Source organism: Eschscholzia californica, unplaced genomic scaffold (assembly GCF_041429995.1).
Source record: "Eschscholzia californica isolate CP2 unplaced genomic scaffold, dmEscCali1.0.p SCAF_4, whole genome shotgun sequence".
NCBI classification, from domain to species: Eukaryota; Viridiplantae; Streptophyta; class Magnoliopsida; order Ranunculales; family Papaveraceae; genus Eschscholzia; species Eschscholzia californica.
Genome location: NW_028238461.1, coordinates 32566481 through 32590272, shown reverse-complemented (window position 1 = coordinate 32590272; position 23792 = coordinate 32566481). Strand labels below are relative to the sequence as shown.

At 37.1% G+C, this 23792-nt stretch overlaps 1 long non-coding RNA gene and 1 pseudogene across 1 annotated transcript; one reads left to right on the top strand and one right to left on the bottom strand.

The window, feature by feature from the left end:
• Window positions 1–11421: 11421 nt before the first annotated feature.
• LOC147544174 (uncharacterized) lies at window positions 11422–17972 on the bottom strand. Its single transcript, XR_015224000.1, has 2 exons — window positions 17594–17972; window positions 11422–11665 (listed from the first exon to the last, which is right to left on the bottom strand). It is a non-coding gene; the product is annotated as an uncharacterized LOC147544174 (long non-coding RNA).
• Window positions 17973–18731: 759 nt separating this feature from the next.
• LOC147544173 (uncharacterized) lies at window positions 18732–20689 on the top strand (annotated as a pseudogene).
• Window positions 20690–23792: the final 3103 nt, after the last annotated feature.

Genomic DNA, 23792 nt, shown 5'->3' with positions numbered 1-23792 from the left:
CCAAAGTTCGACATTCCTTCCATAAACTGAGTGAGTACTCATGTTTTGAGGAATCTCTCCAATTTGCTTAAATGAGAGTTATGACATCTTATAACTTCAACTCTTGAAGTACTCTCATTCGGCGGGTTTCCAGTGTATCATCTATACACCCATGAAGTTGACCTTTGAATACTCCTATTCCCATAGCCCAAGAAACACCGCTATCTTGTCAATCACTCATGCTAGTCTTCCTAAGTCATTATTGTCCAACTAATGACCTGGACTAGGGATGGTAGGATGATGTGCTTCCATGTTCACTTAGTAGGGTTTCTTTCATTAGATCACGTATCTAATAAACCTACCTGGAACACTCCATCCTTTTGGACTGTCGTCTAAATTCTAAACCACAATTTAGATGACGAAATAAACCCAGTTTATTTCGGATAACAAGAGTCTGTAAAATTTGAGCACCCGCGTGAACTCCTTCACGTTCTCAATTTTACAAGTCTTCTTAGGATTCTCCTCCTGGATCCTAATTCCTTAGACCCGAGCATCTCATGATCGTTCTAAGGTGACAGTTTAGTTTCCTTTTCACTTTGCTTTGTTATTATCTTGCTTTCGAACTCTTCGTAAGCTGTTATGATAATATCAGTTTTCTCCCACTGAAATTAGTACTTCCCAAGTTCTAATTTTACTTTCTTATCTAGTAGAGTTAAGTAACGACTCCCAGCATGGAAAACTCTTTCCCATCTGTTAGCCCTTCCTAAAAGATTCCCATCTTTATTTTCGGAAGATTACTTTTATGACTTTCTTCAATCTTCTGTCTTGTATGGGCGACGACATCCTCTCGTACTCCAAGTACTTTTGGATGTTCGGGTAAACAACAATCATCTCATGATCGTTCTTATGTGTTCTAACATAAGTGTCTCTCCCGCGTTTTATCACGGGAGTTGGGTAGAATTTCTCTCCAAGAGATCTTCTTATTCAGACCTCTTCAAAACTCCTTTTGAACGAGTCTTTATCATCCTTTGGTCTATCTCCATAGACTTTTGATGCCCATGGTTAATTCACCCTCGTCTTCTTGTCCTTTCTTGTATGTCTCCTACATACAGGACCTGAAACAACTCTTGTTACACTCCCACTTACCTTCTTGTCTCACAAGATTTAACCATTCTTACTCTTATCTCTTTGGATTTCCGATCCAATTTCAGAGTGGTTTCTGCTATAGTTCTTTGAATCTTCTAAAGATTCCTTGGGGTTTTTGAGCAACTTTCTTAACTCCTTAAGAAGTTTCCAGGCGATTGTCCCTTGAACCATTTAAGTCGACATCTCTTGTCACGTAAGCCGAGTAACTCTTACTCTCTTTCGTTTTAAGCCGAGTAACTCTTACTCTCTTTTGTTTTAAGCCGAGTAACTCTTACTCTCTTTTGTTTTAAGGCAAGTAACTCCTTACTTCCTCTTGTTGTTCTTTATCGAATCCCATTCGATTTTTCCTCCCACTTGTCTTCTTAGAACGACCCTCCTTTTAATGAAGACACCATCGAGAGCAACAATCTCATTGTGTTCCGATGATTGGCGAGAAAACCCCGTTCTTCTTCTTGAAGAACTTATGTCTAACACGCTTTAGACATTAGAATAATTGACAATTTTAGAACTCCTTCTAAAATATTATCCATATCAAGATGGACTCAATTATTCACTATAGCTATTTAGGTTTTTAGTGGTTTGGCAGATACGTATTAGACTTTGTGTTTTGGAAGACCGATGACTATCGAACTTATGATCTCATCATATTCTTTAGTCATCCAGACCCATTTCTCGATTTTGGATTTGTTTCCAAAACTTCTCCACAATCAAGTCTTATGTCTATTCTAATCACACTAATCGCAGACTTTCATGTCTAACATTATTTTCTACGATTAACTGAACTCTTGTACTCTTACTAGATTTAGAATGCCTAAGTCGGATCATCCGTTAAAATTACTTAAAAGTTAGATAGGCTCTTTTAAGAACATTATAAAATATCTCATATTTTATTCACTCCCATAATCTCATTACAGAGTCATTGTTCTAAAAAGAAAAAGAAATACTAAAACTACTTTAAAGTATTGCCTATCGAGTCTATGATCCTTCTTGAGCTTTTCCAGCAACTCTTGCCTTCTCAGCTTTCGACAGGTTCATCTCGTCTTCAATAAATACTCAGCTCCCTCTTGCTCCTGTCATTCATAATGATAAGAGTCTTTTAGGTATCACATACCTCGAGGAATGTGTATTTAATTGAATAACTTTTAATAATTTTTACCTTGACCGGAACTCCCAGCTCCGTCGTTTAGATCTTCCAAGAATCGCGAGCAATCTCTTAATCGAATATGAGATGTGCTACCGCACACAAAACATCTCTTGTTAGGAAGGATAGTTCTGGGTCTTGGTGCTTTCCTGCCCATTCTCTTGCCAGACGGCTTCCTTCTCCTAACGTCTTCCGTTCCCGTATTTACAGTCTCCTGAACTCCTAGAATCTCTTCTAGAGTTTCAGGGGTGCTGAATCTACTTTCAGCAACTTCCAGAATCGCCAGTAGATTTTCGAAGGATACCCGTCCAAACTTATCTTCAAAGTTTGCTACTACATCCTGAAACCTTTCATCCAATGAATTCAGGATGATGTCAACTGCCATTACGACTGGCATAGGAGACCCCATCCATTCCATGTCTTTGAAGTGATCAATCATCTCCAAAACATGATAACGGACGGGTTTCCCTTTCTCCAGTCGCATTCCCAGTGTCACCATTGTGATTCTAAATCTTTCTATTCGACATTGTGTTCCAAACACCTCTCTTAGTCGTCGAATAATGGTGTATGCCTCCATTTCAATGAACATATCTATATATTTTCTTTCCATGGCCATTAGCATTAAACCGGTTACTGGCGCTGACTTCCTTCGAATATCGTCTACTTGCTTACGTTCTTCATCAGAAGAAGTTTCTGAAAGCACGGGGATTGGAATGTCCAATATTTCTGCGCTTTCTCCTAGAACCTTTCTCAGGTTCCTCTCCCATTGAACGAAGTTGGTATCGTTCAATTTCTCAAGTATGGTGTAGAGGTTGAAGATGTTTGTTGTCATAATTAAACTACATGTAAGAAATGCGAAAGTGATTAAACTTGTTATCCTAGCAATTTTTCTTAATTTGCCTATATTATTCTACTTTTGTCGTCCCCTTAGAATAATATAATTCCAAGATCCCATTCCTTCGAAATTAAGCGTACTTTGGCACTGCCCTTAATTCGTCGTCCTGGGTGAGTAACTCCTTACTGATCATATTTCATATGACTCTTGGTTGACGATTTAAACATTAAATCGTCCTTTAGCCTCGAAGTCCAAAACCCTTTTGCTGACTCGTTTGAGAATAACCATTTAGACATGTAGACCTCTTCATAGATCTACCCGTATTGTCCCGAGGTAAAAGATGGCACCCTGCTTTGGCATGACCCACCATCGATGAACAAGGGCTCAACAGGTGTCTTAATCTGGGTAGGCTTTACTCAAAATTCTTTTTGGGACTTATTACGTAATTTATCAAGTTGCGTTACTGTGAACTCTTGCATAACCATTCATGATTTATTACGTAAAAGTTTATGTGGGTTTGCGTAATGATTTGTTAAATCTTAGTATTACCCCTTAAAAGATCCCATCTTTTAAGTTTATTTCTTGTTCGCCTACGGTTCGATTGGATCCATATCCAAGAACCTCTATTGACTACTCCCACTTGAACCATGATCTCATCATTCAGTTCGTCAATAGATTCTAAGACCCTATACTCTAAGTATTATTCGGGCACAACTCCTTGCGCTTAGAACAAGAAACGATAATCCTATCTAAAGGTATAATATTCTACGCAATCACATACATCCATACATACAAAAATATGACAATCATAATAAATAAAGTATGTATCCTAGATTCGTTTCTAGGTTTTGCTATCGTATAGCTATTCGTGGGAATTTGTGACATCTCAATGTCTAATGTTTCTAAAGTTTCGTATTCTCAATACTCAAACTAGAAGCACATTATGTTTCTTCCTTAATTGTTTCCAAAATCAATATAAGGAAAAACTCCGTTCGGGTTCTCCACTAACCCGGGTCTATGTCGGTTAAATTATGCTCGGAACTGGGGGAAAAGTCTGAAAAACTCCCTTTCAGATCATGGCCCAAAAAGCCCTTGAGTCTCACTCAAAAAGATCTGAGTCAACCCTGGTCAAAGTCCCTTGACTGGTCTCTGGTCAACTCTTGACTCAGCCTGGTCAAGGTCCGGTCCTAGAGACAGCACTTTCCTGTCGTGCTTTGTCTCTCGGGCAGACGCGTCCTAGCCCAGCTAGACGCTTCTGTCCTAGGACAGACCATAGACATCTCGGGTGAGATGTCTAGGATGCGTCCTGGTCGCGTCCCAGACGCGTCCAGACCATCCGGTCGCCTTATATCCCTCTCGGATGCTTAATCCGAGAGCTGTTGGAACTCCCAGACGCGTCCCGGACGTGTCTGGCCTTAGGACAGCACATGTGCCATCTCGGATGTTCGGTCCGAGATGCACCCGTGCTCCACAGTCGCGTCCCAGACGCTTCTGTGCACAGACGGCGAGGCCATCCTTTCTGGGATGCCTTCTGGACGCGTCCAGACGCGTTCTAGACGCTTCTGGATGTTCCGGTCGCATCCGAGTTGCGTCCGAAAGCTTCCAGTCGCATCCGAGATGCTTCTGGTTGCTCCAGACGCATCCTGGATGCATCCGGACACTCGTCCAGTGTCTCGGTCCTAGACCGAGACTCTAAATAGGTTCCCTCGAGCGCGTCCCAGACGCGTCAGGGATATCCGAGACGCTCCTGTCTCGGAATCCTATTCCGTCTCGGACTGGGATGTCCCAGACGCGTCTTCCACGCGCTGGGACGTCCGAGACCCGAGAGTCTCGGACTCCTAGTCCGTGTTGGACTGGGATATCCTAGACGCGTCCTAGACGCTCTGGGATGTCCGGGACCCGAGAGTCTCGGACTCCTAGTCCAGCTCGGACTAGGATTCCCGGTCCTTCACGGACTGGGATTTCCAGTCCGTGTCCCTGTCTGTCTCGGACTGTCTGTCCGAGACATGCTGGTCCGGCCCGGACGCGTCTTGGACGCGTCCTGGCCGGTCCGGCCAGTAGGGTTTCCAAACCTTTTTGGAAATCCAACCGTTCCAACTGATTTTTCTTTTCTTTTTCTTTGTTCCAGCTGCTGTTAGGTACTGTTTTTGATCAATTCATCAACCAATCTTCATGGTTTTGATGATTTTTATCAAAATTCTAATACCCTAAAGCTTGTTTATGAAAACTCTTTTCATAAAACTATGTTTATAGTGTTTCTAGGTCATGAATCTCATCCAAAACCCTAATTTGATCTCATCAAACTTATGTTTAAATCTCTATTCAAACATCAAAACACTAATATCTAGTTGTTCAAGTATGAATCTAATTCGTCTAGTCAAAGATAGTTCATGCAAACGGCTCGTGATGCCACTGAAGGGGAATAACCTAGTGTATCTCATACACCTAATTGACTAGTGTTGGTAGCGGAATCTCAAACATCATATGTTTAACACTATTTCCAGGATCTATACATGAACATACCAATGAACTAGATTGGAAAGATGATTACCTCTTAATCGCTTTCCCTCGAACTAAATTCCGATCAGTATTCGGAAGATAAGAGCTCCAAGTGTAGCTCCTCTACTTGAGACACCGAATAATGACTTGAACTCCCTCCTTTCAGTCAGCTAGGACCTTCTTGAAGGTTGAGATGAAGAACTCCTTCTTCTTGACTAGATACTTGAGAAAACTCCTTTTCTCTCTCTCTCTGAGATGTATATTCTGAAACTCTTTCAGACACACACAATTCTATCTCTCAATTGCCTCTCTCTTTAGGTTGTATAATTAGGTATATATAGAAATCCCTAGAAGAGGTATTAGACTCAAACTAGGATTCCATAAACCTAATTATTAGGCAACACCCAAACTACCCTCCATTGGGTTTCTTTAAGTGGCCGGCCAACATAGCCCTTTATGGGCTTCCTTGTCCGGCCCACTTAGGGCCTAGCCGGCCATCACATGGCCGGCCCTATTTCCTGGGCCGGCCATCACATGGCCGGCCTTCCTAAAGCCATTTCGGGCCTCCCTTTTGGGCCCGGACATGTTTATCTCTTCGGACTTCTCCGAATCTTTCAGGACTTACCAATAGCGGATCCAATCCACTTATTTGCCATTATCCATCTAGTCAATTCTCTCCGTTCAAATCATTAATCTGTTGTGTAACCCTTGTAGGATCCGGTCTATGTTAGCCGCGAATCAACTCTTGATTCGACGATCGTAGTTGGCTTCTAGCTAAGCATTACGACCCCTAATTGGACCGGACTAATGATCTTCCGAATAAGGTCATTAAGATCCTATTAGCCAAATTGCACGCATTGCATCCTTGGTCGAAGGACACTCCTTCGGAAGGGTACCATTCCTTCCGACTTTAGGCATCATATCCTTCACAAGACATCATGTTCACTAATCAATTAGTAAGTCCGGTAGCCATACACTAAGGAAGGTTCAAAGCCAAAAGCCACCTCTCCTGATGCAACAACTTCCATATGAACTCTCTTAGTCTGTATGCATTGTCAGTTTGCATAGTCTTCATATAGAATAAATTTTAATTCATGTGGGGGATTGTTGGCAATTTGAACCATTGCCTTGGTTGAACCATTGCCTTGGTTGAACAATTGCCTTGGTTGAATTAAAATTAGGAGAAACACATCTCTAGGATTATGTCTCTCCATGTAGTCACCATCATCTATATATACATAACCCAGATTTCATTTTAAAAATAGAAAAATCAATTAGTTTTCTGAGTTTAGAGTTCGCATTAGAAGTCTAAGAAGTTAAGAGAGTTCTCTACTTACTTGGATTGAAGTTTCTTGAAGAAAGAAATGATGCGCTTCAAGAAGGTAAGACTGTTTTATCTTGGGAGACGATTCGTATATACAACCCGGCTTAGCACCATTGCGGGACGAATACGTCTTAAGGAGAGAGTATCCAATACTCGACTCGGTCATAAAATTATACTTTATATTGTTGCTAGTCTGTTACATAATTTTTCGAAAGAAATCATTATCGAATTGTGTATTCGAGAAGGACAATTAAACTAATTAGTCCAACAATCATAAGACGTTATTTCGTGTATCGGATTTCGCTCACCAAATAGTTTTTCGACCTTCTAATAATCATTGAAAACAGAGAGGAAAACAATTTACTATACCCTCTCTGTCTTGTTATTAGGTTGGGTTGCCGTCAATGGTGACTTTTATGTAAAGAGTTTCAACCCCTTCTCTCTAGATGTAAATTTAACAAACCTCTCGTCATAGGTTTACTTAATTGATTTACTATATTGTTTTCACATTGCAAACATGACAAAGTAATTCAATATTGAATTAAGTGTTTCACATTTTATGTTATAGACGACGTCTAAAAATTTTCACTGATTCCATCATATCCACCTTCACATTTTAGATAAATAACAACTAGGAAATTTGAAATTCACTTTCTCATATATTTTGTTTCAAATCTAATAATTTGACGTTGGATACCCTTACAATTTTAAATATCCAACAATTGATCTCTTTATCTCCTTCAGTAGCATGTACTAGAGAGCATCAAATATTAAAATTGTAACATCTTCAACTTGAAATTAGATAGACCACTCTAACATCAAGATATTGTTAACTGTGATAATATTTGTTGTTGTTACAACTGCGATAACATTTGTCAATATTTTGAGGAACATGATTTTATAAAAATTAATCACCCCCATTATTTTGAGTATGCATGAGTAACCACAAATAGATTGTTAGTAAATTACAGTATTAATGTTCCTTTCTCAATTCATGATTATTTTATCATGAAACATATATAAAAGGAATTATGTACTTTTGGCGACGAAGGATATATACTCACATTTATATTCCTTTTCACAATTTCATTGACAAATTTCTCCAATAATATGAATCAGTGGCGAACCCAGAAATTTTTCTTTGTGGTGGCACATTTAATTATATTAAATAGTAAAAAACAAATACCGTCCCAAATGACGAATTGTCGAGCTTCACTATGAAACTCTACCAAAACGAGTTATAAGTTTGGATTGCAAAATAAATAAATAAATAATGAGCATTCAAACCAATGATCTCTATCTGTCATGGCAACACTCATCGAATTAGATTACCACCAACCGTGAGTTGATTGGACTACAATCTAATTACAAATAATTAGTATGCACAATTAATTTATACAAAAATCAATAAGTGCAAATTATATGTTAAAAGAATAAGAAGACATTTTATCTTGAAAAAAAATCTTCATAATTCATATTTCGTACAGAATAAGGAAACGGAAGAAGACATATGAGAGTAATTTAAAATAATATTGTTAGAAAATATACATAAATATGAATTGTGAAGAGGATATAAAGGTAATATGAAGACGTAAATAACTCTACCGGAGATTGGGTGAATTTTAGCATAAAGGAAAAGTCAATCTCGAATTTGTAAAAGAACAAAAATACAAAAAAATCTTATCAGAAAAGAAGAGTATTCGGAGTGCCAAATGCTAACATCAAAGAAAGTTGGGACCAAAATAAATTACCCAAAAGAAATGGTGATGGTACTGGGATTTGAACCCATGACCTTTGTAGTAGAACACTACTACCTCACCACCTAGCCAATTCCAGTTTCATGTTAAGATTTAACAACTACTCAGATTTTATTTAGAACTGACCTTAGGAAATTTCCGAATCACATACATTTTCAACTCATAACCCATTCGGAGCCGTGGGGGCACGTGTGCCCATAGGACCCAACGTGGGTCCGCCCACGATGATGCCAAGTACATTAATTAATGATATAATATTGTATCTGCCAAGACCCACTTAGCTTCACTTTTCATTTTCTATATTGAAAATTTCCAACTATGCTCTGTGACAAGCATGATCCCCCTATAGTTATAGGCATGTCCATATATTTTTTTTCATGAAAATTAATTACCCCTACATTCTTTTATACATAATAAGTAGTGTGTAACAATCCAAAAAGATGGTGTCCTATCCCTTATCATTCTCCACCATTAACATTGAGAACCGTTTGGTTTTACAAACTAAACAAAAATAATTGTAAGGATGCTAGTTAAGGTAGTTAGAGGGGCACCTTTTGGTTTTCAAATGAGTGATTATTTCAAAAGTCTCTTGATTGTTGTTTATTTCCTTCTTGTTCTCTCCTAACAATTAATGAGACGGTTCCACTTGTGTCACCACATCAAATTGTTTCTTCTTATATAATAAGATTAAGAATCCCTTAAGAATGTCCACTGATCACAGTATGTGCCCATCAAGTTTTAATTTCCATTTCAATTTACAACGATGACTTCATTTCCGTTCATAATCATTATTATCATAAAATTGGAACTATACAGTAATAAATATCAATTGTATAACGAATCAAATGATTTTAAACTAGAATGGAAGAAAGAAGACTTATCTGGCTTGTAAAACTTGGTCTTCGACTACAGATGTGATTTAAGGCATGACTCAAATTTTTGCATTTGCTTGCATTCTCCTATTCCCTTCATTCTTCTTTTCCTTGAAGGGTATAATGGAAGACCAAATAGTTGTTTCCTTCGGATGAATCAGGTAGATGGAAGATACACATTTCATTCTCTCTTATATCTCTAACAGCATAGTGAAGAGGTTTCCCTTCATTCATGTTGATTGGACGCAGAAATGCTTATGATCACCATTCTTCTGTTAACATAAGTGAGATATTGTCATTAAAAATAAACCTTCTCTGCAAAAGAATTTGTACCGCCCATGCATAGACATCATACATTATTGATCGAAGCATCAAATTCAATTCTCTCCCTCTCTCTTTAAAATTTAAATTCAATGTAGAATGAATGTTCAATTTCCACTCTCTCTTTAGAATTCAATTATCTCCATCTCTCTTTAGAATTCAAATTCCATGTAGAATAAAGTCCAATTTCCAGACTCTCTAAGCCAACCTCTTGACAGAGAAACTGAAATTTTAACAATTTATTTTTCTTGTACAAGGGTAGGTTCAGAATCAAAATTCACATGCTACGACAATCCATGGAATTCTTACCGCCTCTTTCTTTCTTTCTTTTTGTTTGTTTCCTCGCCAAACTTATCTAATAGTATATTCACATGTTACTGTAATACTCATGATTAAATATTGTCTTTTCATGTCTAACAGGAAAATGTATAGATTTTGTTAGAAATTTTAGGGATTTTGTTAGAAAATGTAATGGATGGGTAACTGAAATTTTTTTGTCAATTTCCCATTAAAATAGAAAAAGAGGAAGTAAAAATTTATCTGGATAAATGTAGTTCATCTCTTTCTTTCTCAGTGACTGTTATAAGAGGCCTCCAACTAGTTAATGTTTGTAAATGTTTTGTTGTACTCGAGTTGTCGGTCAGAAAGAAAACTTCGTATCTCCTTGTTTTATTGTAGCATCCCTCTCTATGTAAATAATGCTTTAAGATTGTTAGACAAATTGTCTTCGATAAAGAAATGAGAGGGATGGACATCAGAGGCTTGAAACGTGTACTAGATACACTTTCCTTAAAGCATTATTTGCCCCCTCTCGATCGAGATTACTTGAAGGTTATAAGGCAAATTGCTTCCCAAGATATTACAAGCCTTTGAGAAACTACACCAAGTAACTTGTGGAGAATTTCACTTAAGGAGCATTAGAACATATTGAAGATGGCAAAGGATATTCCGACATAGTTTCTACATGGTTTTCGATTACATCAAAATGTGTTTAGAGAAAACATTATTTATAGAGAACAAAAAGACTCTTTTTAAGTAGAAAAACTTTTTTCACAAAAAGAGATATCTCCCCAAATAATATATCAAAAGATATAACTACTAGACATAAATTTTAAATTCAAATATCATAAATTAATTTTTGATTTTAGTTGATAATTGTACAAAAATTTCAGCAGGCAGCGGTGGAGGAGAGAAGATCGCATGCATTCATTACAGGTGTCTGTAGGGGACATATGAAGAAGATGAATATATGCATGGTGTTGTCCAGAAGCTTCAGTGCCCCTCGCAATAAGAAGGCATGAATTGATTTTGACTTTTTTTTTACTTAAATTAAGTTTAAACTTATTTCTAAAGTTGCATTTTAAACTTTAAATCTCTTATGAGAAAATATTAAGAGATGAGTTGTTACTGATTGTTGTATTGAGTGTAATTAATGAAGCTTTCTATTTCAGTTGGAGATTTAGTAGAACATGCCTCTTCTTTGCTTATTTTTGTTGTCAATTTCCAATGTCGATTCGAAAGAGATAAATACAGATCCTCACATATCATTTGAAAATATTGTCCGTGCCCTAGGGCCACAGGTTACGTTACGCCCACGCTTTATATATTATTGAAAGAAAAATACATAATGTAACAAACAAACACACAAATGCTATGATCATTTACTGAAAAAACATCAAAATGAGTACAACCAATTTCCTCCTTCATATCTTCAATCATGTGCGCCTAATATTATTCTCACAATCATTTCCTTTGCCCTATTCTTTCTGCACTGTTGAGGGGGACCTCGACCTGCACACCAAAGGTTGTTCAGTGTATGGGCCAAAATACGTCACCAGAAGTGCCCCGAGAAATTCATGATTAATGGTCTTACTTGGTGATCAAGCCCATGAATTAAGGGCTAATGGGCCCGACCCATTTACCTTCGGGTGCTTCTAAGCAACGCCAAAGTAAAGAAGCACTTCCAGCCTTGGAGGAAGAGGTCCGACCTCGCCCCCTTACCAGGCTGAAATATTGAAGCACTTCCAGCCCTGGAGGAAGAGGTTCACCCTCGCCTCCTCAGCAACCTAAGTACGAAAGCACATCCAGCTCTGGATAAAGAGGTCCGACCTCAAATCCTCAACGGACCTCCTGCCGTATATCTGTTGGAGAGACGCTACAGTCATTCAAGATGACAATATCCCGGATATATCCGTCAGAAGGTTACGGAATCCATATTAATGGTGACAAGTCATGCGTTACCACCATTAAAGATGACAACTCAGCACCGAGTAGCAGTCGATCGAAGACTCTATAAAAGGACCAAGAAGAAGATGATACAGATCATCTGATCCAAGGCAAACACATCGAGTACAAACTCAATACTATCATCCAACTTCACGTTAAGACACTCGATCACCAATCATCGAGTACACACCATCATTTTCTCTCTCATACAGAGGGACCAATCAGTCGTCTACGACACCCCCACTATTACTATCGTCCTATTCTTTCTCTGTGATCGACTAATCAAACATCCATTGAACCACATACGACTAATCAAAAGGAGGTCGACACATATTTCTCTCTCCTGACGACCGCTCACTAAAGAAGGTCGACCTACGTTCAAAGGAGAAGGACCTATCTTTATCTCTCCTACGACTACACATCAAAGGAGATCGACCAACGTCCAAAAGAGGACGACATACTATTTCTCTCTCCTGACGATCAAAGCATAAGCAAGTGACTTTATCTCTCCTAGAGGCCAGGCCTTTCTTACTTTGCCACATTTACGAGGGTTGCCTTAACCAAGGACAGTCCTCATAATCTCTCTCCAACAAGTCAGTCAATCCGTAGAGAGCGAGCTCCGGCCACTCTACGAGTCGTGCCTAAACTCCGATACCAACCGACGGTAATATTTCCAAAGACATCGTTCACGTACCCTTTACTTCTCTTGCAAGATTACTGACTTGACCGTCGGAGCCCCTTAAGACGGCACCATCCCGGTGTCCCAAGGGACTTACGGTCACGTGTGTTTTTGTCTTTTTTGTCACAGGTTAAGCCCAATGACCGTCGGAGCCCCCTTAGGCCGACATCATCCCGGTGTCCCAAGGGACTTACGGTCACGTGTGTTTTTGTCTCTTTTGTCACAGGTTAAGCCCAAAGACGTCGTCGGTGCCCGCAAAATTATTAACAGGTGGAGGTTCGACATCCGGTCAACGGTCCGGTCCAGCTGACTTCTTGACCCGCGATTTCGTACCCTCACATTCAGTAATATGAAAATAAAAATCAATAAAAATAAAATGTTATTTATAAATGTTGCGATCAAAATAATGTGTTTTTGAAACAAAAAGTATTTTGGTGAAAACAAAAAGTATTTTGGTGAAAACATAATGTATTTTCACCAACCATACCACCTAATTCATGTTACAAAACGTATTTTGGGGAAACCATAATACATTTTGCTTCGTACAAACCCCATATTTGCTTTCATAAATCAGAAATATCGAAACTACAATAACAATACATGAAACAAAACAAGTTTTGTACATCACTATATTTCAGGAAACCCTAGATTTTATTTGAAAAAAAAACTGAAATATCCAAATCAAAATAAGAATACTAGGAAATGTCCAGCAAACCCTAGATTTTCTTTGAAAAAACATTGATATCCAAAACAAAATAACAATTTATGAAGGGAGGTTTTATATGCAATGCCCAAACTTGTTAAAGGAAAGTTTGTTAAAGGCAATTCATAAAATGGTTAAAGACAATGTAGGCAAAGGAAGCAATGCCTCAAGTAATGTTCGACCTAACGGCATAATTGACATCGTTAAGTCGTCGCCGACCAACAACAACACCGATAGCCGGACCGACGTAATCCACCACCGCCATCAGTAAACCTAAACAGTGACTAAGCATAATAATGCAACGAATAAGACAAACTATGACTTAGACTTCTAGTCTAATAACTTCCTGATGAAGATGATGAATGCGAAGAAAACGCTCGTCCACCAACTCTACCTCCTGAAGTAGCTAAAGCTGAATGTGGATTATAAGCAAGCAATAATTCTAACAGAACAATTGTAATAGCAGGTTTCTAAATAGCTTTTGGGGTTTTAAAATCACCTCAACAAAACCCTCAAATGGATTTCACGTACTCCCCTTTTCTTCATCATCTTTAATACAATTCTTCGAGTTTATTAAACTATGAACCCTAAATTTACTTATTTTGCTCAATTTGGAAGAAGTTTTGATTAATCCATTGGTGTTGATTTTGATTGATCGAAGAGGAATTTGAGTTGAGAAAGTTTGAAGCAATGGGTTCCATTTCAGAGATAGAGATTTTGATTCTATATTAAAGGAAATCGGTTTGAGAAATGAAGTAGTTGCCATTGAGATGTTGATTCAAATTAGGGTTTCGAGAGATGGAATGATTTTGTAATTTTAGTGAAGAAGAAGATAGATTGGTTGATTTTTTTAGGGTTTGGTTGAATTGAAACTAAACTTGATTTTGATTTTTTTCAGAGACAGAGTAAAGAGAATAGAGTGAGAAGAACAAGGAAGATGGAAGGAGAAAGCAGAAGAAGGAATGAGAGAAAGAAAAATATAAGTCGCCGGTCGGAGATTACAGGGTGGCGACTGTTTCCCGGAAGAAGAAGATAACAAGAGGTGGGTGATAATCACCCTCAAATTTGAGCATTGCCTTTAACAATACTTGATCAACTTCTTTTGACCAAATCATAGATGAGAAATACATTACCTTTAACAAGTTTGGCATTGCCTATAAAATTTCCCATTTATGAATGGTTGCAGCTTTGCGGAAGAAAGAAAAATCTCCGGAGAATAAAATCTCTAGGGAATCCATGTTTCTTTGTAAAATCTGCAGGCAATATTTTTTTGGGGAATACAAAAAAAATTTACAATTTGCAAAATTAAGTTTAAGTAAAAAAAAACTCGAATTTTTTTTCACCTCTTTTTATTCTTTGTTCTTCCTTCTTCATCACTTTTCTTACTTATTTTCATCAAATCTCCAACCTCTACTACCTTATTTCTCTAAAATCAGAAACAAAGTTAGAAAGATAAAGTGGGAAAAAACATTCTAAACTCTAGAATTCATCAAACAAAATCTCTTGAAGCTCTTCATACATCTTCCATGGGACGTCCAAAGCAAGTTTCTTCATCCATTAATCCTCCCCGAGAGAGGTACCCTAAAAATCAATTAATTTGAAGCGCTAAAATATATTTTTCATCACTTATAAATATATTAGGTCGTTCTTCATGTTTTTAGGGTTTAGTGGTTAGAAAAAAGTAAAGTTTGGAGTGGAAGATGAAAAAAAGAAGAAACACTTTGAAGGAGTTTAGGATTTAAATCCCTAAAAAGATTTTGTTTTAGTTTATAAAAGTTCCTTCTAAAAATTTAATTTTCTTTACTCCCAAAATTGGAATCCCTATAGCAACAAATAGAAATAAGAAAATCAATCTCAGTTGACCAATTTTATAGAAAACTTCTGTTCTCCACGGATTTTTCTTTGTTCCCCAAAGGCGTGGCCTTTATGAATAAAAGCATAGAAATCAAAATGAAGGCAATGTACATCAAACAAAAAAATGGAAATTTAGGGAGAATTACTGAAACCCCCGACTTTTGATAATGCGTTTACTGAAACCCCCGACTTTTATTAGTAATTACTGAAACCCCCGACTTTCGTTAGACTTAACGATCATATGCCGTTAGAGGACTTTCATATGCTGTTAGATAATGCGAAATGACCAAAAGGCATCATTAGAGCTAGGCCTACAATGGAAAATAATTGTGTATGGCAAGTAGGAGATGGTTCATCCATCAAGATCGAGCAAGATCCATGGATTCCAGAGTTGGTGGGGTTTAAACCTAATTTAACATATCATCTACCACAAAATATCTTCTGGGTATCGGATCTTTTACTTTATAACCCGAAGAGATGGAACATTCAGCTTTTGGAGACACATTTCTCGGTCGAAACAGTAAGGGCAATACAAAAAATTCATATCAATGAAAACTTCTTGAGGGACAGACTTGTATGGACGAAGACAGTGAATGGGAAATTCAATCCCAAATCATACTATAAAGAAATTCAAAGACTACCATCTCTACCATCAAGATTAAACAACTTCCCATGGAAACAATTTTGGAAGAAAACAACAATTAATCCGAAGATCCAAATGTTTATATGGAGATTCATCCATGATAGTTTGGCAACAAAAAGCAATATAGGGCAGAGAATACATGATTTACCTCAAATATGTTTGCTCTGTGACACAGGAGAAATAGAAAGTTCGGATCATTTATTTGGCTCCTGTTCGAAGTTCAAAACTCTGATCATGACAACAAACAACCTATTGTTACAACAGTTATTAATGGATCCGATCGAAAATCTTCAGAACCTACTAAAAAAAGGAAGAGAAGGAGACAACTTATGGCTTACCTACACATCATTGCTCTGGAATTGGTGGAAATCTAGAAATGATTTCATCTTCAATAATAAACCTATAGATCTTAACAGATGCTGGACTGCAACAAAGTTTGAAGTTTCTAACTTTGAATCTACAAACCCTAGCTCACTACTAACTTTCTTTCCTTTCATGCAGGAAGAACAGTGGATTCCACCTCCACATGGTAGTTACAAGATCAACACAGATGGGTCGTACAGAAATAATGGAGGATCGGCAGCAGCAGTAATAAGGGATTCGGAGAGTAACATCATCTTCTCCACAACAACAACCTTCGAACCTATTTCCCCTCTTCATAGTGAAATCAAAGGGGTTCTCTTAGGGTTAGAAGCGGCGGAACTGATGGGAATGGACGGATTTATACTCGAACTAGACTGTAGGGTTTTGTGGGAATACATAAAGGATCAGGATCCTACGGTTCCTTGGAATCTGGCCGTCCACTTAAGCGAGCTACGGGGATATGCTGCCACGTTTAATGTCCAGTTCACTTGTGTCAAAAGAACCGCGAATACGCTGGCCCACGAACTCGCAGCCCTGGAATTGGTTTGCCTAGACTAAGTATTTGGTTCTTCTGTTTTGATAACCCAACTTTATATTGTAATTGTTACACTTATGATTTATGGTAATTTACCTTTCACTCAAAAAAAAAAAAAAACCGGACTTTTTGAGGGTTCAGAAAATTGGGGCGCCTACGACAGAAAGCCGGGGCGCCTTCAACATAACCTTCTTCTCTCCCACAAAGCCAGGAAACGAACCAGGTAATTCTCTCTCTCTCTAACGAAACTCCATCAAACCAGCCTCTCTCTCCAAGGAAACTCGACAAATAAAACCAGGTATTCTCACTCTTTCCATTCAAACTACCCATGTGTAAAGGTAAAATTGTGGATGTAATATTTTTTGGTTACCATTGAATGGACTGTGGGAATTTTTGCTCCGTAAGATGAATAAATTGTGTAATATTTTTAGGTTACCAATGAACGGATGGTGGGAATTTTTGGGACTCAGGAGAAATAAATATTCATATATGACATTGGGAGGGAATTGTGGATTTAGGGTTTAACTTACAATTAGGATTTTGAATCAAACCTTTTGGATGTTTCAGTCAAAAGACTCAAAAATCTGATGCCCTAGGATCCCACCACCCTATCTACATCTACATTGTTCACAATAAAACTTGCAAATAATGTGTACTGTTTTCAAATTTGATGGTGAAAGTTGAAAAATTGATTTGATTTGCTGTAAAAATTGTACCTGGATGACTTGAAACTGCAATTTGAATACACAGTTGATTTTGGGTTTCTCACTCTTCCATCTTGATGATTTAAACATCTTGTTCTACAACTTCAATTCAACATTCTTCTCACCTTTGAAACAATTTCAAATCTATCAATACAAGAAACCCCCAAAGTTAAGATCTAATTGTTCACCTCATTAAATTCCTAGTACAAAATATGGGCAAAATCCCAATTTCTAAAAAAGAGCAGACTTGTAATTGGGTAAACCAAGATTGTTTTTTCTTTGTAACAACTTCTTTGTTTGGTGAAGATGAGTGAAGCTAATAAAATTAGAGACACAAAATTGAAGGTAGAATGAGAAACTTCTCATGCAATAAAAGCACTAAAATCCATATCTAGATGTGTATGGATGGTATAAAGTTGTATTAAATGTCTTTTGGTACTTTGCTTGGTAATAGAGCAACAAGTGTCTGTGTTTTTTTTATAAATGACATTAATGCCCCTTCACCCAAAATTATATTTTTCTTGGGCAACAGTATGTCATTGAAATTTTAAGAATTTAGAATATTATTCGATTTGTACAAAATTGACTTGATTTGATTGAAATTTATTTGATTTGTATGAAATTGACTTGGGTTGTATGATGAAATTGACTTAATTTGTATGAAATTGACTCGGTTTGATTAAAATTTACTTGCTTTCTGTGAAATTGGCTTGATTTGTATGAAATTTACTTGATTTTCTTGATATAATTTCAGACATAGCTTCACGACGACATTATGAGCTCGATAAGCAAAATGTAAGTTTATTTTTTAATTTGTGATGTAAGTTTATTCATGTGAGAGGGTGTTTATTAACATAGTTGTCTAACAGGAATCCAATTGGGGGTAAGGGTACTCGTAAACGAATGGTTGAAACACCTTCACCACTACCAAGTAATCGATTTTGTTCATCTTCTCCAATTTCATTGTAGTTTTGTTTTATGAGATTGTTTTATAAGATTGTTTGAAAATGAGTGTCTTTATCTTGTAATAGGTGAGACTACTACTTTCAGCGACACTACGTTAACAATTGATGACTGTATTGTAGATGATCCTTCTGATCCTATTCCGGTATTTTTTTAAGCTCAAATAGATCCGATAACTGGCAATGTAATGGGATTAGATGATATTTGTCTAGATGAGGAAGATGAAAATAGTTTTTGGAAGCACAATGGATTTTTGGGTGAGGAAGATGAACCAGAACCTGATGCGGATGAGGGAGATGAACCAGAAACTGATGTTGAGTCTGAAGAGGCTATGGAGAATGGGAATCCTCCAACCCAACAACCTCCACTGCATTTTGATCAAGCACAGGAAGATGAAGAGTTTGGCCACTTTGTTCAGGACACAGAGGTGTTGGAAGACTTCGAAATGAAATTCACCGATGAAAGTCATGTTCCCCTTGCATTTAAAAAAGGTATGGTTTTCTCATCTATTGGCGTACTTAGAAAGATAGCTAAAAAATATGCTATCTTAAATAAATTTGAAATGCGACATCCAAGGAACGAAGGTGATAGGATAATGTGTGTTTGTATCGAAAAACCCAAACCTAATCATGAAGTTCATGAAGATAATGATGTAAATCGTTGTCCATGGCATATGTATGCGTCTTCAGTTCGTGGTACAAAAACAATAAAAGTCAGGAGGGTACATGATGTGCATACATGCGGAAAGAGGGTTGGTAAGAAGAATAGTAGTGCCTCTTATGTATTTTGTGCAGATGTCGTAGAAAAACATGCAAGGGAGAACCCGTCTGGGTTTAATTCAGAAGATGTCCAAAATTATGTATGGAAGCATTACAAAGTCAAAATTGATTATATGAAAGGTTATAGAGCTTGGTGTCTTCTTAATGATAGGATATACGGGAGTTTTGAAGAGTCATTTGCTTTCGTACCGTTGTTGTGTGAAAAAATTCTAGAAACAAATCCTGGTAGTGTTGCACAATATGGTATAGATATGGTAACTAGGCAGTTCAGGTATTGTTGCGTGTCATACCAATTTTCAGTCAATGGATTCAGGAACTCTTGTAGACCTATAATAGGTCTAGACGGATGTTTTCTGAAAGGTAGGTATGGTGGGACTTTGTTGGCAGCCACCGCATTAGATGCAATGGGGGGTCTGTACCCGTTGGCAATTATGGTTTGTGATGCAGAGAATGAAGGCAACTGGACCATTTTTCTTGAAATACTGAAGCCGCATTTGATGTTGAAGGTGAAAAAATTACATTTATGAGTGATAGAGGAAAAGGTCTTGTAGCAGCAGTAGAGAGAGTGTTTCCCGAGGCTTGTTCAAGATTTTGCTTAAGACACTTGTTTGCAAATTTTAGGAAGTATTTTAAGGATTCTTTCGTGCAGAGCCTTATGTGGAGGGCAGGAGTAGCTCACAAAGAGGTAAACTTCGAAACGTAGATTACCAAGATTCGAGAATTGAACGAAAAAGCATATGACTATTTGATGAAGGAATCGAAGTATACATGGGCTCGAGCATTTTATGACAAAGATTCTGAGTCTGAGCATACAACAAATGGTATGAGCGAGTCTTTTAATAATTGGGTGAAACTTTTGAGGGACAAACCAATATGTGTGTTATTCATCAAACATAACCAAATGCTTAGGGTTATGCATACAAATAGGAGAGAAAAGAGTAAGTACTGGAGAGATAATTTGTTGGTCCCATGGATGCAAAAAGAAGTGGAGTTAATGGAATCTTCAGTTGGCATGTACATTGTTGATTGGGCTAACTTGAATGAGTCAGAAGTTAAATTGACTAACTCTGAAAAGTGTTGGACAGTCAATGTAGTCGACATGACTTGCACTTGTGGTCAGTGGCAACTAAGAAAGTTTGTTTGTGTTCACGGTGTATGTGCTGCAATGGATTTGGGTGGTGCAGTATACGAAAAATATGGTTTCCTACTTACTTATTTATACTTATGTTTATCTTTTATGCTTATTTATATCTCATATTTGTTTATCATTTATGTAGCATGTGTAGTGCTCTATATAGATGTGGGGCATACAAAGATTCATATGAAGGAAGTGTACATCCAATTGGTGATTCTACTGAGTGGGTAAAGGTATAGTTTAATTTTTAATGTGGTTTTTTAATATTTAATTTGTTGTTTTCAATGACTTTTGTTTTATGTAGGGACCCTTTTATGTGAATGAATGCCTTATATTGTGGTGTTTATTACGTTGTGCCACTATGTTTTCTTTCTTTGTAAAGAGATTAGGGTTTCTAGTTTCTTATTCTATCCTATTTTGAACATGCAGTCTACCAATGAAACAGTCAATGCACCTCCATTGAAGAGGCAGCCGGGTAGACCAAAGGTGAATAGATATAAGTCTGCAGGAGAACCTAATCGAGCGTCAACAAGCAAACTTAGAAAGTGTTCAAGATGCAAAGAGACTGGTCATAATGTCAGGAGTTGTAAAGGGGGTGCTGTTGGAAGTAACTCAAAAAAGAGTACAACTACCGTAGTAGGGAATCCTTCACAAGTTGGAGAGTCTGCAACTCCAACTCCAACTCCATCAGCACATCATACTTTACAATCACGGGAAACAGGTAATCCTAGAGCAACAACACGACCCCGTTCTCTTAATGAATTAGCAGCATTACGTGTAGCAGCAGCAGTATCACGAGCATCAGGTAGCACATCATTGTCCAAAACAACTGACAAGAATAAAGGTAAGGCAAAAGCGTCCAGCCAGGACGCTTAAGTGTGTTAAACAGACTATAACAGGAGACGGAGGGTTCAACAACTTTACATTTAACTTTTAGTTTTTGTGGAATTGATGGTAGTTTTTGTTGAATGGGTGTTAGTTTTTTATCAGTTGGATGTTAGTTTTTAATGAAATTGATGTTACTTTAATAGTCGGAATGGTATGCTGAGGTTGGTGATGAAATATCTTCTTTTTTAATTGAGTCCTTTGACTCCATTCTCTAGCCGTTGCATGGTCATCATTCTTATGGACACTGAAATCTACTAATAATTGAAATCTACTTTGTATTGAAATCTAGGTTCAAAAAACAATTAGTTTCGGCTTTCGAGTTATTCAATTCCAGGTTTAAGACTAATAGTTCCATCCCTTGTCTTTTACTTAATTTTTCATGTTGTCACTTCCGACACACGCAGGTCCGTGAAGACGAATTCGGCTATATGCTGTCTAATATTCTGAAGGAAAATAATGTGAACAACAAGGGTGGTGCCGTGGTGGACAATACATAAATTTTTATGAACATTAAATTCCATGTCCTAGCTGGTTATGGGGATCACCCCCTTTCACTCTACTTTTATAATTACTAAACATCTCTTCTATCAGTTTGATATTGACCAATATTTAGGTTTTTATGAACATTAAATTACAATCAAAATGACCATATAGATAATCCTTCAAGTATAACGTCTACAATTACAAAAAAGTGTTAATGTATGGATATAGAAAATGAAGCTTATTCCGGTCATTATCTTCGTAATACAATTATGTGACTCTTGCTCGCATAAATCTTATTAACATAACTTATCTCCTTTTTAAAAACTTATCATTTTCCTTGAACCTACAGGCAAAAATATTTTATTATGGTTCTATTACTCTTATTACAAAACCATGCAAATAAACTCACATAGTTGCAGCAAAAGTGGCAAAAAGTGTGGGTTTTATGTCATCTTAGCCTTCCATATTGATATTGTCTATTCATTTCAAAAGTCGGGGGTTTCAGTAATCTCAATTAGTAAAGGTGGGGGTTTTAGTAAGGGGACAAGTCTGTTAGAAAAGTCGGGGGTTTTAGTAAACACATCATCAAAAGTCGGGGGTTTTAGTAAGAGGACAAGAAAGTAATATTGAAAATATAACCGTTAAGTCTAACGGAAGTCGGGGGTTTCAGTAATTACTAATAAAAGTCGGGGATTTCAGTAAACGCATTATCAAAAGTCGGGGGTTTCAGTAAACGCATTATCAAAAGTCGGGGGTTTCAGTAATTATCCTGGAAATTTATGTTCAACACGATATGTATAGCAAACCCTAATTTTGCAACAATGTAATAAAGGCAAAAAAACCTGAGACCTAGAAAGGGAGATCCGTAAGATTGAGAGGATTTAGAGAGAGCGAGCGAAATAGAGTAAGAAATTTAGAGAGAGATAAAGAGTTTTAAGCAAAATGGGTTTTGGGTTTTCAAAATTCTTATTTGGTAATTAAAGCTGACGTTTTGGGAAGGAAATATGGGTAGTCCTCTCGTATTCACCTAGCTAGGCTGGGATTTTAACTTGAACTTTATTTGGGCGGGAATCTACCAGGGACAAAGATGGTAATACATTCTCAGGATGAGTTTATTATATAGCCATAACATGAAAAAGACTAAAATTTTTCAACAAGGCTACACAACCCACCTCTAGGGACTCCCACTTGAACCGCATGTGAGAGAACTCCTTATTTCTTTCTCTACGTGACTAAACATGTGAGATGAGAGACATATTTATTGGCAAGATGGGACGTAAAATCCTTTTAGATTTTTTTAGACCAAATCCCCTAGGACTCTTTCATGAAATATATCAAAATTGAAACACATTCTTTCTCACTAAAATCAAAAAAAGAATTGAGGGTGTTTGATTTTTGCACTTATTAAGTGACTTTCACTTATTTAGTGTATGCCGACAATTTTAGGCCATTTATTTTCACTTAATAAGTGAAAATCACTTTTAAGTGGTGGTAAAGTAAGTGCACTTCATGTTAAAGCTTATATTTTCACTTACTTTATAAGTGCTAAAAATGACATTTTTATCCTTCTCTTAATATAATAATTACCAATATAATTATAATTAAGAAGAAAATCTTAAACAATTGATAAGTACATAATCTTTTTATGACTTCATCGATGACTTTTTCCTTCTTCACTCATCCTTCACCTAAGCTTTTCTTCTAAATTTTTTTTCATCTCTTCCTTCATTAATCACGGAACCTCCCAAACTCTATGATGCAACGTAAGCTCTTTCTCTTCATAATTCTTAATTATTTGAGGTTAATATTTTCGACACAAAGTATTCATAAACCCTGATTCTCTAGTATCCAAACTCGCGAGCTTAATGGATTAGTATGAGATACTTTTTTTTTTTTGTTGAAACAGTATGAGATACTAATATGTAAATATTTCAAGGTCAAAATAGACAATTTTTTATTTTTA